Below are 18,480 nucleotides of genomic sequence, written 5' to 3'. Positions count from 1 at the left end.
AAAGTGTTAATTCACAGTAAGTTGATTAAAAAAAAAACTTATCAAACTGTCATTGAAAGTATAGAAAATGTGTGATTATGTGGAATAAGTAATTAGGAAAATACATATTCCAGAAAATATTGTTTTGATTGTATTTAATTGTTAGATTCAGTAAATTAACTTATAAGTAAACATACCTGGTTCTAAATAACTGCAAAAGAATATTGCTATTTTATATCCTAAAGAAATAATGCTATTGGTATTTTATCCAATTTTTCCTTGTAATCTGCTAGCATAGAGTTCAAGCAACATAAATCATTTCACTAGTGTAGAAATATATACTGTTGAACCAATGCCACCACTTCAAAATTCATAGGATTTTTATGGCCAATTGTAAATAGAACATTTTTAATTAGAAGTGATGTTCTTTAAAAAACAATTTTTTTATAGAAAATAAGTGTGTAGAGAAGAATCTCATAAAATTTTCCAAAGCCAACCCCTAGCTCTGAGAACATTTTTAGAAGTAAAGCAAATATATTGGTATAACTGACCCATTAAGAAGGTGATAAAGTAAATGGAAAAGAGATGCAATAGTATTTCCACTTCAAAAATTTGTCACACGCACGTTATTTTGTCTTTTCTTTTAATTGTACTCTATCTTATGTTTAATGGGCACTTTCTGAAATAGTGAAGGTAACTAGGGAAAATACAGAATGCTCCAACTTTGCTTCCCCTTGCCACACCACAAAGAGTCCCAAGCAAGGTTATTTTAAAGACATCCCTGGATTTTCTGTTTGTTGGATTTGCCACCATGTCTAATTCTACAGTCACAACTCAATTGTTCCTAATACACTGGGCCAGATACTAAAATATCTACAGTATCATATATATGACATGTCATATACATATATATATACACACACATATATATACACATACACGCAGTGTCTGTATATAGTATATATATAGTCATATATATGTGTGTATGTATATATATATATTCATCATGGAACTTATATATATGACTCTGTAGATATTCATATACATGAAGAAAACTAGGAGGTCTCATCATTAGGGTTTGCATGGATTCCATCCGGAATCAAAACCCTCTGACACAGCCAGCCAAGGTGGGCAGGGCAATATAATCCTCTGCCTTTCTAAGGGACCAAAGCCTGAGTCAGTGTATTCCATATATGATTCGTGTACAATATTTTCAAAAACAATCTTACTGAAACTAGGCTTGAGCCTTGACAACTTCAATCCATGTATCTCTCTCTCTTTTTTCTTTTTTTGATGGTATAACCTTCATGTGCGGTATTTCTTGAGACAAATTTATCAAAAACTTGTATTTATGAGGTAATTTCTTTGGATTGCAAGGTGTGTGCAGATATAAACAAAGACTGCAGTTACCTATTGCATTGTAATTTTCTTTTAAAATTTCTAAAACCTATTTTTTTCTACACTTGTAAATTTGAGGATCATTCATTTTAGTGTAATTAGTAGAAGATAATAGGATTGAAAATTTTCCCCTGCTCTCATTTTCTTCTAATAATAAAAAAAAACCTCTATATGTTGGCTTTGTTGCTTTAAAAACATTTTAATCATGAAATTTTGATATAACAAAATGGTATGTAAGTTATAAAGAGAATTGTTTGAATGAACACACCATCCTTAAGACTGCCCAAATTATGAACTATTTTGTTAAGTCCTATCCCCTACTCAAAAGCAAGCACCCTGTTTCCAGTCTATTTTCATCCCCAGGAACTTTTTTTTTTTTTTTTTTTTTTTTTTGAGACGGAGTCTCGCTCTGTCACCCAGGCTGGAGTGCAGTGGCGTGATCTCGGCTCACCGCAAGCTCCGCCTCCCGGGTTCACGCCATTCTCCTGCCTCAGCCTCCCGAGTAGCTGGGACTACAGGCACCCGCCACCACACCCAGCTAATTTTTGGTATTTTTAGTAGAGACAGGGTTTCACCATGTTGGCCAGGATGGTCTCGATCTCCCGACCTCGTGATCCGCCCGCTTCGGCCTCCCAAAGTGCTGGGATTACAGGCGTGAGAAACCGCGCCCGGCCATCCCCAGGAACTTTTATCTAAAATACTGCATTTACCATTCTTTGACTTTCTTTATAATTTTATCCTTAAATAACATATTATAAAATTTTGCTTGTTTTTGAACTTTTCCCTGAGATTCATATATCTGATTAAACAATATTGATGCATGCAGCTGTAGATGATTTATTGTCCATGCTGTATTTTAATATATAAATATACTACTATTTCCCATTCATCTTTCACCAAATATTCATCACATAGATATTTGAGGTATTTTCTTTTTTTCCATTACAACCCTATTATTGTAAACATTCTTAAAATTTTCTCCTGGAGTACATGTCCATATAACATAATACCATTTGTATAAATTTTAAAACAAACATTTGATAACTTCACTGTATTATAAAGGAAATTCCTTGCGGACAAAGGACAGATAGAACTCAAAGTCATCCCTCTGCTTATGTGAGACGAATATATATCTGATTGCTTCCTCTGCCCTATTTTTTCACTGAGCCATATTAAGGCATAAATGACTATTCCTGTAAATTGTATATTCAGTGAAAGGCTAATCAGAAACTCAAAAGAATGCAATCATTTGTCTCTTATCTAGCTATGACCTGGAAGCCCCTTCCCCGTTTCAAGCTTTCCCGCCTTTTCAGAACGAATCAATGTACATTTTACACGTATTGATTGATTTCTCATGTCTCCCTAAAATGTATAGAACGAAGCCATGCCCGTCCACCTTGGGCACACGTCGTCAGGACCTCCTGGGGCTGTGTCAAGGTCGCCTTCATAACCTTGGCAAAATAAACTTTCAAAATTGACTGAGACCTTTCTCAGATTTTTTGGGTTCATAACTCAGACTTGGTAGTTTCCAGTTTATTTTTTAAAATCGAATATGTGCAAAATATATATCATATTGGTTTTAAAGTACATGTTCCTCTATTATCTGCTACTATGAGTAACATATTATTTTAAATCACAGCTTAATATTCCTCACTCACATTCCTAATCATTGAACTTTTGTATCTGGTGCAAGCAAACTGCAACTGACTTACCTGGGTGATTCATAGCATGATTGTTTTCCATGCCCTATACTTGCTCCTGGTTTCAGTTAATAATGGCTTTTCTTTCTGTTTGTGGGTCAGGGAGGCTTAAAGCATCATTTCCCTTTATCTTCCCCACCGAATAGTCTCCTGCTGTGCTTTACCCCTGTGTCTATAATGTGAAAAACATCCGTCCTACCTAAATTACCATTCAAGTGTAATACCTTTTTTATTTAACCCTGAGTGTATGACTGCTCCCTTTAATCCTACTCAATCTACCCTGAACAGGGAAATATCTAAAGGAGAATTTATGGTCCCAAGCTTCAAATGCTATTTCTCAGTGTACTTGGAAATGATTTCAAAATTGATGTTCACTGAAGTTTTAGATCAAAAATTGAGCATAGATAAAGCCAAGGTCATGGCTAGTCAGCTCACAATTATTTCTGTAAAAGCTTACCTAGAGAGAGTAACACTGCTGTGCTTTGTATCTCAGATGATAAATTAACATTAGAAGCCAAATTAAAGTATTACAGAATAAGGGCTCATGATCTGGCCAAAAAAGTATTCAGGCATGACCTCACCAATTAAGCCACTAAAGTGATATGACAGACAGGTCAGACAGCTTTAAAGAGTGTCTAGAACTCAAATAGTAACTGAGCTCAGGTGAACATACACAGAGGAAAGTGACAGCTTAGAGCAATAATTTATGCATCCTAGAATAAAATTCAAAACTGTTTTCATGGACTCTCTAGAAAATTCTTAGCAATCATTACACTAGAATATTTTACTCTTTTACAGATATTTGATAAGCATTTAGTACTCATTTGCTTCCCACATCCACAATTTCCAAAGCTAGCAAAGGAGCTGTGGTAATATGCTAATTATATTACCTGTGAATAGAGAGAAGATATTATTCTATAACCCCTTGTCCAATATGTAAAGAACCAACAAACAACATTTTTGTATATAGTGTATTTATTATGATTTAACTAACTTACATTAATGTCTGTGTAAACGTATGAAAGTCAAAAATTATCCCCCAATTTTAATGAGATGACAAAGAATCATATGCCCTCAAATTTAAAACCATCTATAATTTGTGAAAATAAGAAGGGTAAATTAGAGTACTGGTATACAATTTATTTATAATTATTGACTTATTTCATATTTTAAAAGTATTACTATTAAGAAATTTTTTAAAAAAAAAACCTCACATTGTATCAATGTTCATCATTCTTCATCATATTTTGTTCACAGAGCATACCAGACAGCTTCTGAAGATACGTGTGTGCCTTGACTCATTGTGAAAACTTATCTTGCACATATTTGTCTGAACCATGAACTGTGAAAAATCATTTTTGACTTTTTAAGCCTAGGTTTGAGATATGGATCAAGCAGGGACAAAGGGACAAGATACCAGCAAGCCCATAAATATAACAGCGCAAAGCATGAAGAGCAGAACCGAACTGAGAAAATGATCAAATCGGAGCAGTCTAACACTCATTTTATTCTCCTACATCAAAAGTACTCGCATTAAAGCAAGGAAAATATGAATGTAAAATACTAACAAGGCCAGTGTAAAGGCAGTGTTACTAAAGTCAGTTAATTAGCAATGTTTTCAACCTATTCTGAATGTTGAAATAATAATATATTTTTGTAATTTTCTTTACCACTCCACTCTTTTCTCTGCTGAGTAGAAGTAAATGAGGCATTGGAAACGTTGGATTCTAGCCCTCATACAACATGAGTCTATAAATGAAGTGATATGCTTAAAGCCTCTTTCAGAAGTATAAAGTGACTGCAACATACTTACAAGTTGTAAGCTATTTCTCTAACTGTACATTAAACATGTTAGCCAGTATAATCATACTTTGTAACCATGTTTTTTCCTAAAATGTGAATCCAAGTCGACCCTGCTCCATCACAGAATGATTATAGTCAGAGGACCTCATTGCAGAAAAAACACTTTCCAGACTCTCTAGCATGTTAATATCCCTTATAAGGTGTTCCTGGTGCATCTCTCCAGCCTGATAGCTCTCTGTCCTACAACTGTGTTAGACTTTACCTCCTAACCTTTTCAGCTGTTTACTATTGCCAGGAGATGATAGAATACCTCAGTGCCTTTGCCAAATAATTCTAGTCCATAAGTATACATGTCCTCCTCACGCTCAGCTCACACACTAGCTTCCTGATGAAACTCCTGATCCTGCAAAGAGGACTTACTTTTTCCTGATATGCATTTTTACTTTCCCTTTATGTGCATCTTTACTTTTCTCTGCACATTCTACAGCATGGAGATAAAATATTTTAGCATTGATTGTTACTGTGTCTGCTTCTTTTCACTTGGTTAAGGCCTTAAGGAGAGAATGTTTCAAAAGACTTCTATCTCCAATCCCCATAACAACCCCTGACACAAAAATGTGTATAAAATGGACTATGTCATCATTAGTAGTACTCTCTTTATTTTTATGAAATAGCATTATGGCTACTTTTCAATATGGTAAACAGAAGAGAAAGTAGCCATGTAAATAAAACTTACTGTTGAATTAAAATTCTCTGTTGGAATAAAATGAAAACTGAGAGTACCTGATACCTACAAGAAACTTTTGCTAAGGGAAATAGGTGATGTTCACATATACATTGACTTCAAGGGGCTTAAAATCTAGCAAATTAGACAGCTATGCAATTCTGTGTAAAATAAAACAGAATAGTCAATCATGCACGAAGACCTTTGAAGTTAAAGATAATGAGAATATTATCAGTTTAAGGGCTTAGGATTAAAACTATTCTCCTGAGTGGCATTTGAGATCAGACTTAAGAACCAAATTGATTTTTGGTGCATACAATGCACTTCATGAACACTGGGATATATTGCGAATATGGCTTGGGACTATCTTCTATAAGATTTAAAATGCAGAAATAATATTTTGAATTTAATTTATTAGTATCAAGCTAGTGAAAGTTTAGGACTAGAATACTCAGATGATTAGGAATACACATTTTAGAACAATTCAAACAGGCCACCACATATAGAGGATTGTAATAACATGTGAAAAATGTTCAGGAGGCAGGTAAAGTCCAATAAACAATGACAGCAATACTGAACTGTGACTGAATACAAGGTAGTGGCAGCACCTTGGAAAATGGAATGAGAAAGATTGGAGTTTACATGAATGTAAGGTTCAATGATTTATCAGCCAGCTCATTCATAAAGAGCAAGAAAGGCATTAAATATTAACCTGAGAATTTGAGCCCAGATAACTGGAAGGATTATGTGCAAATAAAAGAATAATAAATTAATGAGAAAAAGATGTTCTGGAAAGAAAATGTATGCACAAGAAATAGTGCATTGTTATAGCATAAAGGGTACTGGAGCAAAAGCAACAACAGTAGTTATTTCTATTTACATTTTTTTTCTTTACCATAATCCAGAAAAAATATTTTATCTCAATCTGAATCTCCAACAATCTATGCCAATCATTGACATTTCCACTGCCATTACACGGCAGAGTAAAAAATCAATCTGACAGTACTGTAACATTCCTACAGCTTTATTTCTACACTTGTCCTGTCACTTAGTTTGCTGCTTAACCAGTGGCATAATAGTAAATGTGTTAGGCAGCTGTCATTTGTTACAGACCAATAATTAAAATGTTAATTGTACTAAAACTTCAAATGTACTTTTTGTACTAGATAATAAAGAAGTCCCTTACAACCACATTTTCTGACAGAGAAACAATTGACATAATTTTTAAAATTTTTTTTTCTGTTCTCTTTTAGAGACATAAATAAGGTTTTTGTTTGATGTGATGGGTGGTGTAGAGCCACTTTCATGATAAATAACATAAAACCATTAAAACTAAAGAAATTTAGTTATCCTACGCACTACTTTATTTTATTATAGAACATCAACCAATCTAATAGACTTTTTGTACCAAATGGACTGAGTTTATTTTATTAGAATTGTGTAACTGAAAAGATTGCTTGAATGATTACTTTTGTTAAGGTTGTATCCTTGTTTCTATGTTGATTGATGTCAGGCAGGTAAGTAATAGATAATAATGAATTACTACTACTGTCCATTTAAGAACAAAAATTGGTAATGAAATACTGGATGTTAGAGAACAAATTATTTTTTTAATTTTTAAATGATAGTTACATAATAGTATATATTTGCAGGGTACACGTGATGTTTTGATATAAGCATACAATGTGTAATAATCAAATCAGGGTATCAGAGTATCAATCACCTTAAGCATTTATGATTTCCTTGTATTAGGAACACTCCAATTCTACTCTTTTAGTTATTTTAAAATATACAATAAATTATTAACTATAGTCACCATATTGTGCTACTGAATACTAGATCTTATTCATTCTAACTATATTTTCTACCCATTAACCATCCCCAATTTACCCCCTCCCCGGCTTGCTATTCTTTCCTGCTTCTGATAACCATCATTCTGCTCTATATCCATGAGTTAAATTGTTTTTATCTCTCATATGTGAGTGAGAAGGCTTGATATTTGTCTTTCTGTGCCTGACTTATTTCACTTAGCATAATGTCCTTCAGATCCATCCATATTGTTGAAAATGGCAAGATTTTATTCTTGTGGTTGAATAATATTCCATTGTGTATTTGTACTATTTTTTTAATTCATTCATCAATTGATGAGCACTTAGGTTGATTCCCTATCTTGGCTCCTGTAAATCGTGTTGCAATACACAAAGGAGTGCAGATATCTCTTTGATATACTAATTTTCTTTCTTTTGGATATATACCCAACAGTGAGATTGCTGGTTGATAGGATAGTTTTATTTTTAGTTTTTTGAGGAACCTCCACACTATTCTTCATAATGGCTATATACTAGTTTACATTCCCACCAACTGTAAAAGGGCTCATGTTTCTCCACATCCTTGCCAGCATTCATTACTGCTTGTCTTTTGGATGTGAGCCATTTTAACCGAGGTAAAATACTATCTTATTATAGTTTTGATTTGCATTTCTCTGATTACTAATGTTGAGCATTTTTATACATCTTGGACATTTGTGTGTCTTGAGAAATATTTATTCAGATTTTGCCAATCATTAAAGCAGATTGTTTTTTCTTTTCTACTGCAAAGTGTGAGCTCTTTATATATTCTGATATTTATCCCTTCTCAGATGGATAGTTTACAAAATATTTTCTCACATCTTGTGTTGTGTCTTCACTTTGTATTATGTTTTCTTTGCTGTGCAGAAGTATCTTTGCTTGATGTGACTCATGCCCATTTTTGCTGTGGTTGCCTATGCTTTTGAGTTGTTACTCAAGATATCCTTGAATAGACCAATGTCCTGGAGAGTCTCCCCAATGTTTTATTCTGGGAGTTTCACGGTATCAGGTATTAAATGTAAGTCTTTAATCAAATTTGATTGTATTTTTATACGGTGAGAGATAGGGGTCTAGTTTCATTTTTCTGCATGTGGATATCCAGTTGTCCCAGCACCATTTACTGAAAAGACTGTCTTCCCCGAATGTGTGTTCTTGGTGCTTTTGTTGAAAAAAGATTGACTAATAATATATTTATTTATTTATGGATTTTCTATTTTTCTCCATTGGTCTATGTGTTTGTTTGTATGCTAGTACCATGCTGTTTTGGTTATTATAGCTTTGTAATATAATTTTAAGTCAGGTAATGTAATTCCTCCATTTTTGTTCATTTTGCTAAGGATGGCTTTAGCTATTTTGGGTATTTTCTAGTTCTATATAAACTTTAGGATCAGATTATTTTTTCTATTTCTGTGAAGAATGTTATTGCTATTTTGATAGAGATTGGGTTCAATCTTGAATTTGCTTTGGGTAGTATAAACAATACAAAAATACTGATTTTTCCCATGCATGAAAATGGAATATCTAATCTTTAGTATTCTTTTTGATTTCCTTCATCAATGTTCTATAATCTTTCACTTGTTTGGTTAACTTTATTCTTAGGTATCATATTAGTCCATTTTCCTGCTGCTGATAAAGACATACCCAAGACTGGGCATTTACAAAAGAAAGAGGTTTAATTCGACTTATAGTTTCACATGGCTGTGGAAGCCTCACAATCATGGCAAGAGGCAAAGAGGAGCAAGTCACATTTTACGTGGATGTCAGCAGGCAAAGAGAGAGATTTGGCAGGGAAACACCTGCTTTTAATACCATAAAATCTCAGAAGACTTATTCACTATCACAAGAACAGCACAGGATAGACCTGCCTCCATGATTCAATTACCTCCCACTGGATCTCTCCCACAACACATAAGAATTCAAGATGTGGTATGGGTGGGGACACAGCCAAACTATATTATTCCACCCTTGGACCCTCCCAAATCTCAGGTCCTCACAGTCCCCCAGAGTCTTAACTCATTTCAGCATTAACTCAAAAGTCCACAGTCTAATATCTGATCTGAGACAAGGCAAGTCCCTTCCGCCTATGAGCCTGTAAAATCAAAAGCAAGTTAGTTACCTCCTAGATACAGTGGGGTTATGGGAATTGAGTAAATACAGAAATTCCATTTGGGAGAAATTGGCCAAAACAAAGGGGCTATAAGCCTCATGCAAGTCCAAAATCCAGCAGGGCAATCACATCTGAAGGCTACAAAATAATCTCCTTTGACTGCATGTCTCACATCCAGTTCACACTTATGCAAGATATGTGTTCTCATGATCTTGGGCAGCTCTGCCCTTGTGGCTTTGCAGGATCCAGGCTCCCCGCCTGCTGCTTTCACAGGCTGGCATTGAGTGTCTGCAGCTTTTCCAGGCACAGAATGCAAGCTGTTGGTAGATCTACCATTCTGGGGTCTGGAAGATGGTTGACCTTTTCTCACAGCTCCACTAGGCGGTGCTGCAGTAGGGAGTCTGTGTGGGGGCTCCGACCCCACATTTCTCTTTCGCACTTCACTAGCAGAGGTTCTCCATGACAGCCCCACCCCTGCAGCAAACATCTTCCTGGATATGCAGAAGTTTCCATACATCCTCTGATATCTAGGCAGAGGTTCCCAAACCTCAATTCTTGACTTCTATGCACTCACAGACTCAACACTACATGGAAGCTGCCAAGGCTTGAGGCTTGCAGCCTCTGAAGCCACAGCCCAAGCTCTATGCTGGCCCCTTTCAGCCACAGCTGGAGCATCTCGGACGCAAAGCACCAAGTGCCTAGGCTGCACACAGCACGGGGACCCTGGGCCCAGCCCACAAAACCATTTTCTCCTAGGTCTCTGGGCCTTTGATGGGAGGGGATGCCATGAAGACCTCTGGCATGTCCTGAAGACATTTTCCCCATTGTCTTGAGGGTTAACATTTGGCTCCTGGTTACTTATGCAAATTCCTGCAGCTGGCTTGAATTTCTCCCCAGAAAATGGGTTTTTCTTTTCTATCACATTGTCAGGATGCAAATTTTCCAAACTTTTATGCCTTGCTTCTCTTATAAAACTGAATGTCTTTAACAGCACCCAAGTCACCTCTTGAATGCTTTGCTGCTTAGAAATTTCTTCCACCAATTACCCTAAATCATCTCCCTCAAGTTCAAAGTTCCACAAATCTCTAGGGCAGGGGCCAAATGCCGCCAGTCTCTTTGCTAAAACATAACAAGAGTTACCTTCACTCCATTTCCCAACAAGTCCCTCAACTCCATCTAAGAACACCTCATCCTGGACCTTATTGTCCACATTGCTATTAGGATTTGCTCAAAGGCATTCAATGTCTCTACAACGTTCTAAACTTTCCCACATTTTCCTGTCTTTTTCGGAGCCCTCCTAACTGTTCCAACCTCTGCCTGTTACCTAGTTCAAAGTTGCTTTCACATTTTTGGGGTGCCTTTAAGCAATGCCCCACTCTACTGGTACCAATTTACTGTATTCGTCCACTTTCACACTGCTGATGAAGACACATCTGAGACTGGGCAATTTACAAAAGAAAGAGGTATAATTTGACTTACAGTTCCATGTGGCTGGCAAAGCCTCACAATCATGGCGGGAGGAAAGGAGCAGAAAGTCACATTTTACATGGATGTCACCAGGCAATGAGAGAGATTGGGCAGGGAAACTCCCCCTTTATAACACCCTAAGATCTCATGAGACTCATTATCATGAGAATAGCACAGGAAAAACCTGCTCCCATGATTCAATTACCTCCCACTGGGTCCCTCTCACAACACATGGGAATTCAAGATGAGATTTGGTTGGATACTCAGCCAAACCATATCAGGTATTTTATTTTATTTATAGCTATTGTAAATGGGATTAAATTCTTGGGTTTTTTTTCTTTCATATTGTTCACTGTTGGCATACAGAAATGCTAGTGATTTTTGTATGTTGATTTTGCACCCTGCAACTTTACTGAATGTGTTTATCAATTCTAATCATATGCTGGTGGATTTGTTTTTTTTTTTTTTCTAAATTTAAGATCATAACATTTTCAAAAAAAAAAAAGAATTTGTCTATGCCCTCTCTAATTTGGATGCTCTTTATTTCTTTCTCTTGTCTGATTGCTCTGGCTAGGACTTCTAGTATCAAGTTGAATAAATGGTGACAGAGGGCATCCTTGTCTTTTTCCATATCTTAGAGAGGAAAGAACTTCAGTTTTTTCCCATTCATTACAATACTAGTTGTGGGTTTGTCATATATGGCTTTAATTACATTGAGGTATATTCCTTCAATACCTAGCTTTTTGAGAGTTTTTATAAAGGTATGTTGAATTTGATTGAATACTTTTTAAACATCAATTGAAATGATCATATGGTATTTATCCTTCATTCGGACTATATGATGTATCACATTAATTTGCATGTGTTTAATTATCCTTGTATCCCTAGGAGGAATCCCACTTGATCATGATGGATGACCTTTTAATTGTATTGTTGAATTGGTTTACTAGTTTTTTTGTTGATGTTTTTGCTCTATGATATCAGAAATATTAACCTGTAGTTGTATTTTATTTGTATTTCTATTGCTGTGAAGAATGTCATTGGTATTTTGATAGGGATTGGATTCCATTTGCAGTTTGCTTTGGATACCTTAACATTATTGATTATTTCATGAACATGGAATATTTCTTCATTTTTTGTGTCTTCTTCAATTTCTTGCTTAATGTTTTATAGTTTTAATTGTAGAGATCTTCTACTTTTTTGGTTAAGTTATTCTTAGGTATTTCATTTTGTTTTATTTTATTTGTTGCTGTTGCAAATGACATTATTTTTGTGATTTCTCTTTCAGATTGTTTGCTCTTGGCATATAAAAATGCTACTGATTTTTGTATGTTGATTTTCTATCCTGCAGCTTATTGAATTTATCTGTTTTAATAGCTTTTTGGTGGAGTCTTTAGGTTAAAAACATAAAATTTATCGTGGATACTCAAACTAGAGACAAGGAATTTCGATGTTTAGACATAAATTGTGGAAAAGTCTTTTAAAGAAGGGAGGTTTACAGGTTTGCTTGTTTACTTTCGTCTCCTCCCTCCTTCTCTTGGCTCCTCCTTCCCTTTTTTTTTCCTCCTTAAAATCACTTTTTTCTTTCTTTCTGTTTTGAATTTAGGTACATGTAAGAGAGTTTATTATACCCCACAGTACATGGCATATCAACAGTTTTGCAAGGTCTTTCCTTTATTTAAATTAATTTTTTTAACTATCATTTATATTTCTCATTTACAATCTCTACTACCTTCCCTTATGGTTAAATTGGGTGTGTGTGTGCACGTGCATGCACATGCTCACGCGTGCACACCTACACCTTGGTAAGCCAAAGAATGCTTATGTTTCTGTGGTCATGCCTACTTATTTCTGTTAAATAGCATTCTATTGTGAGTCTTATATTCTTTGTTAATATAACATTTAAACAAAAATGATTTCAGTTGCATATAATCACATATTTTCCTATTTCAAAATGTTCCATATTTTTATGCAGGCCTCCTCCACGTTTTACTGTCCATTTCCCGTAAGTAGACATATAAGTTGCCTTTATCTAAATGCTAGCAAAAATGTTGCTTCCATGAATGTTTCTGTACACGAGTCTAATTAAACCGGGCAAGCATTTCTGGGGTATAAGGATTTTAACTGCAGATCACAATATATACTTATATTCAATTTTATTTTATATTTCCATATTTATTTCCATAATGACTTTTCTGATTAAACTGTTTTCAGCATTATACACGTTTCAAAGTCTCTACATATTCACCAAATCATTTATACAATCAAACTTCATGTTTTGCTAACCATACAAGTATAAAATGGTTATTATTTACATTTATGTTTGTATGATTACCAATGAAATTGTTAGACATTCATGTGCTCCATGTATGAACTGCCTCTTTATATACTTTGTCCATTTTTCCCCATTGGATTTTGTATTTCATCTCATTGATTTGAGGATAGATATTTCTATCAATTATTTAATCTTATATTTTTTAAACTGTTTTAAATATAAATAACAAGTGATAGATGTTATCACAATCTATTACTTCTCAATTTTTTTGTTGGTATCCTGTGTTAAGCTGAACTCCTTGATCTTAATGTAGTAAAATAATAGGTATTTTTTATCCAAATTTTCCTTTTTTGAGATCTTGTTTTAAGAAAACCTTTTTTTGTTCTAATTCAACAAATGTTTATTAAATACTTACTGTGTGTCAAGTATTATCCTAGGCATCCTTTTTTTCCAAAATAAATAAACCTGTTACAGTTATCCATGACTCTGAGACAGTGAGCTATACTAAGAATTACCTCTAGGGTGAACAGTAACGTTCTATTATTTGAAAATTCCTCTGGCAATTTATGATTTCAGAATGATAACCTCTTTCCTGTCGTGCTTTCTTCCATCCTAGATATGCATTGTAGATGATCAGGTGGTCTGAATCCACCATGGCCAAAGCTGATTTTGCAAGATCTGCATCATCTTTTCAACCAATTGGTGTGGTAAAAGGAGACTTCTCTGTTATAACTGCAGCTAGTGTTGCCACTGGGTCAAGGCAGCCAAATACTGTACCAAAAATAAGCGTCTTGCCAGTCTTGACATACACAGGTAAAGCTGCAAGGTGTTGGCCCAACGGAGTCAGCTGAGGCTCATTTAGCTTACAAGCTCCAGTTTTTTGGAGGAAATTCATTGAATGGCTGATCACTGGGAGCTGAGGCGGATCTAAGGCTTTGAAAGGGATATCTTCAGGAGAATCATGATTACACCTCATAATATGAAGGCATAATTTCTCTAAAGGTACATGTAAGATTTCAGGAACAGAATAATCCATAAAGCCGTCAAATTTTTCTCTTGTGTACCCCCAGAAGCAGAAGCCATCTCTGTCCTGCCCAGCTCTCCCCTCGCACTGCAAAGCAATGGCTTTACTGACAAATGTCTCAACCAAAGAACTCATCTATCTGCTTTCATGGCTCTTATTTTCTTGTTTTTCCAGTATCAATTACAAACTCAATATCTGGAATAGCGCTACCCGTCTCTGCAAAATTTGTTGCTAAAACAATCTTTCTGACTTCTGCAGGAGGAAGTGTGAGTGCTACAGCTTGACCTTGGTTTGAAAGAACAGAATACAGAGCTATCCATTTATATCGTTCAGAATAAAACCTTTTATCATTTGATAGGAGATCATACAACTGCTGAATATGAGCAAGGCCTGGTAAAAAGATTAATACTGCTTCTTCAATATTTCCGACTTGGGAACTTTTATCTAAATATGCAAGAAGTTCTAAAATGAAATCCAGGTTGATTTTATGAGGATTCAAGTGTAGAGAATAGCATGCTGAGTGAAGTTGCTGTACTTTTGCTAGAATAGATTTAAATCAGCATTTGCTCTAGTCTGAACTGAAATATATTCTTGATTTTTTTGATCCCCCTGCTTTGCTTGTAACATAAATGGTTATTTCTTCTTCCTTCTCCAGAAATTTCTGACAATATCCTGATTCTTTTTCCTGTACACAGTCTGTTTCTTCTATTATATCTTCACGTTGAAAAGCCTCAGGAGGATAACTTCTTCCTGAAATCCTGAGAGTGGGGCAGTGTGTGAAGTATGTGGAAAATTTTTCACTGTCCACAGCGGCACTCATAGAATCAAGTAGAGATCAGAATGTTTTTGTAAAACTTCCTTTAAGATAGTTAGTAGGAAGTCTGACTGGACACTTCTTGTACGAACCTCATTTACAATAAGGTGAGACACATTAGTAAAAAGACCATCTTCTTGAAGTTTCCTTGACAAAACCCCTGTTGTACAGTAGAGTACACTGGTAGATTCACAAGCTTGAGATAACATCCGGATCTGATATCCACACAAAGAATTCCTTCCTCCAGTTCCATTTTCACAGCCCAATTCATCACACACTCTGGTGGCTAAACTCACTGCTGAGATCCTTTGAGGTTGGGTACAGGCAATGTTACATTTACTTGCTCCCCACTCATTTAGAAGCAAATCTTCCAACAGAAAATGTGGTACCTGAGTACTTTCATCACTCCTTGTTTTACCTGCCACAACCATTCCCCAGTGCCTTTAAGAGTTTCTACACCTGCATCCAGATGTTTAAATACAGGAAACTGCTGTCTTTCCTTTAGAAGTCTCTAAGACTTAGGTGTGCTTTGCAACTTTCTAAAGAGGTTTATAACACGTTCCAAATCTTCTGCATTTGCTGATACCAAGGACAGTGCAGAAAAATCCTCATCAGAAACTAAATTTTCCCAAGATTCCTCAGGATCATTAGAGATTTCTCTCTTATTTTCAGAATGTTGTTGTCGCTGCTGTTTCAATATATTCAAAAGTTGGGCAATAAAAAGATCACATGGTTTATTGGTTTTCATTTTATTTAATTCTTCTCTTTTCTTTTCCTCATCACTGTACTCTAGCCAAACATCTTGGGAAGTAGGATGAAGTCACTGATAAACTGACTGCCCTTTAACTAAATGATAAAGAACTAAAGTGCCTCCCAGGTGCTGAGCTTGCATGCCATCCTCTGTTAAGATTGTAGGCAACCTACCAGGACAGCATCTTCAGACTTGATTACCCTAACCCTACATTTCCAGCATCTACCTACTGGAACTTTTTCAAAGGAAGGATTTCGACTTTTGGGAAGAGTCTTCCTGAACCAGTCAATCAGAAATTGTTTGGGAGATTTTCCAGTTCAACGTTGAGCAGTACAGTCAAAATTTCTTACATCATGAGGTTCTTTTTATCTTTCTCTTCTTCAGTAGCAGCTGCAGATTTTTCAAATAACTTAAAAGTTCAACGCACTTTCTCCTTCTATGGCCACAGGAGGCTTTTTTTCTTTCATTTGGTTGATGTGAAATCTTTATGGCTGGATTAAATACTGGATCATCTTCTAAAGTTTCAATTTCTCTTTGAAATTTCCTTATTTTTTCCTGAGCCTCCTTTTGGTCTTGCTTGTTTGTTTTTTTTTTTTTTTTCCAGTTTATAGGTAGCTGTTGGCTCCTTTGCATCTAGCAGTTTTGCTGCAAGATGTAAATAACTTTCGCTGGGGTCAATTTTTTTTTCCTATTCTTCTAAACTTTTAGAATTCTCATTCTTTTCTTCTTAATTTGTTGTTTAGTGTACTGTGAAATCCACTCTTTCATATTTGCTTCCATATTTCCTTCTTCCTTTTTTGGCTTCATCTTAGGGTCTTATTCTTTTGTTTGTTTGTTTTCTTTTAGGTTGCAGTGGAGGTGAAATAGTGCCTTGTATAGGAGACTGCAATTTCAGCCTACTTTTAGGTTGTTGCCCTTCAAATTCTTAACTGAATCTTTCAGTGTGTCATTTGCAAGGTTTAAACAGAGCCAATCCAAGGCAGAATGATGGTCACCTCCATGTAAGAGAGCATTGGTCGTGACATCTTCAATGTCTTAGTCTTAAATAAAAATGCTTGTAAAGCCGTTTAAAAATCCTGCAATTTTTTGGCATTAAGTCTTCCAGAAATCACTCCCTTGTCATTGTTTTGCTTGTCATTGCTCACTCCCATAATTCCTTGCTCTAATTTGTTATTAATTACCACTTTCAAAATAGATTTACCCAGACTTGCAGGACAACCAGAATCATTTGTAGAATTAAAACTATAAATTTTGGGGCCTTGCTTGACTCCGGGCTCCCTGGTGCTTGCAGCGGTGTCGGGAGGGAGGCTTGGACACCGGCTTTTTGTTTTGGGCCTCCTGAGCAGTTCCAGCCCCAGTGGTTGATTTGGCTCTGAAAGCAGACATGGCGGCCCGGACCGCCAGACCACCGTGGTCACCAGAGCCATGTGTTTCTTGTCCTTGCTGCCAGTGTTGCAGCTGTGGCAGAAGATCATTCACGGTGCAGGCCCTGGTGCTGCCACCAAGAGCTCTTCACATTTCCTGGCTCCTGTGACACCACCCTGTGCCCTCGATTCCAAAAAAAGCTTTCCTGCAAGAAGATAACAAACATATCTTCTTGTCTTTTCTTCTTTATGTTTTTTACTTGCCATATATGAGTCTGCTTTGTGTATCTTGCAAATTAGCTATTCTGCTTTATTTTTCTCCATGTCATGGATCTGTTTTTACAGCAGTACGCATTAAGCAATGTTTCCCCACTGGTGTCTCCTTTCATCTATATGATATTCACATGGATCTATTTCTGAACCCTCTGTTCTGTTCCATTTCGTTGTTTAGGGCTAGAGCATCATAGTTTGATAACTATTGTTTAGTTGCATTTCTTAAAATCTGGCAGGATAAGTCCCCTCCTCTTTTAAACAAAATTAATTTAGATATTTTGACATTTAATCTTTCATAAAATTTTTACTCCTTGAACTATCTTGCTGAAATTTATCTTGACATTGCAGTGGTTTTATAAATAATCTGGGTGCAATTATGTTCTTAAAGAAGACAAATTTTGTCTTTAACCTTATTCTTCTTTTATCTATTTTGGTTTAGATATTTATTCTTTTGCATTTTGGTAGGATTTTTTTCTGCATACGTTATAGTTTTTTGTTTGTTTGTTTGTTTTTTGCTTTGACTTAAGGTTTTTCTATTTTTTTTTTTTTTTGGAGTGGGGGTCACATTATCTTGTAATTTTTTTATTCTGACACATACCCTAAATAGAAAATGTATGCATCATGTATCTGTACAACTTAGAATAAAATAAACATCCAATAACTCACCTCAAGCTTAAGAAACAGAACAATATTCTCCATTATTGCATCTCCCCACTACCCACATACCCTACGGAGGAAACCTACTCTCTCTATTATTGGGTTATTCATGTTCTTCCTTTTCTTTATGGTTTAATCATAAAGCTATTCTCATATAGTATCTTAATTTGTTTCACATTGAATTTTATACGTTAAAACATGCTTTGTATATTTGTCTGAGATATTTTTCTTTTGCTCAAAGCGAGAATGAGCTACATTAATGTATATAAGTGTAGTTCATTCTTTGATACCACTATA

At 35.5% G+C, this 18,480-nt stretch overlaps 1 pseudogene; it reads right to left on the bottom strand.

Annotated features, from left to right (window-relative positions):
* Window positions 1–13,728: 13,728 nt before the first annotated feature.
* Window positions 13,729–18,225, bottom strand: LOC101149446 (ATP-dependent RNA helicase DHX29-like; annotated as a pseudogene).
* Between the last annotated feature and the right edge of the window lie 255 nt (window positions 18,226–18,480).

Source organism: Gorilla gorilla, chromosome 1 (assembly GCF_029281585.2).
Source record: "Gorilla gorilla gorilla isolate KB3781 chromosome 1, NHGRI_mGorGor1-v2.1_pri, whole genome shotgun sequence".
In the NCBI taxonomy this organism is placed as follows: domain Eukaryota; kingdom Metazoa; phylum Chordata; class Mammalia; order Primates; family Hominidae; genus Gorilla; species Gorilla gorilla.
This window is presented reverse-complemented; position numbering and strand designations above follow the sequence as displayed.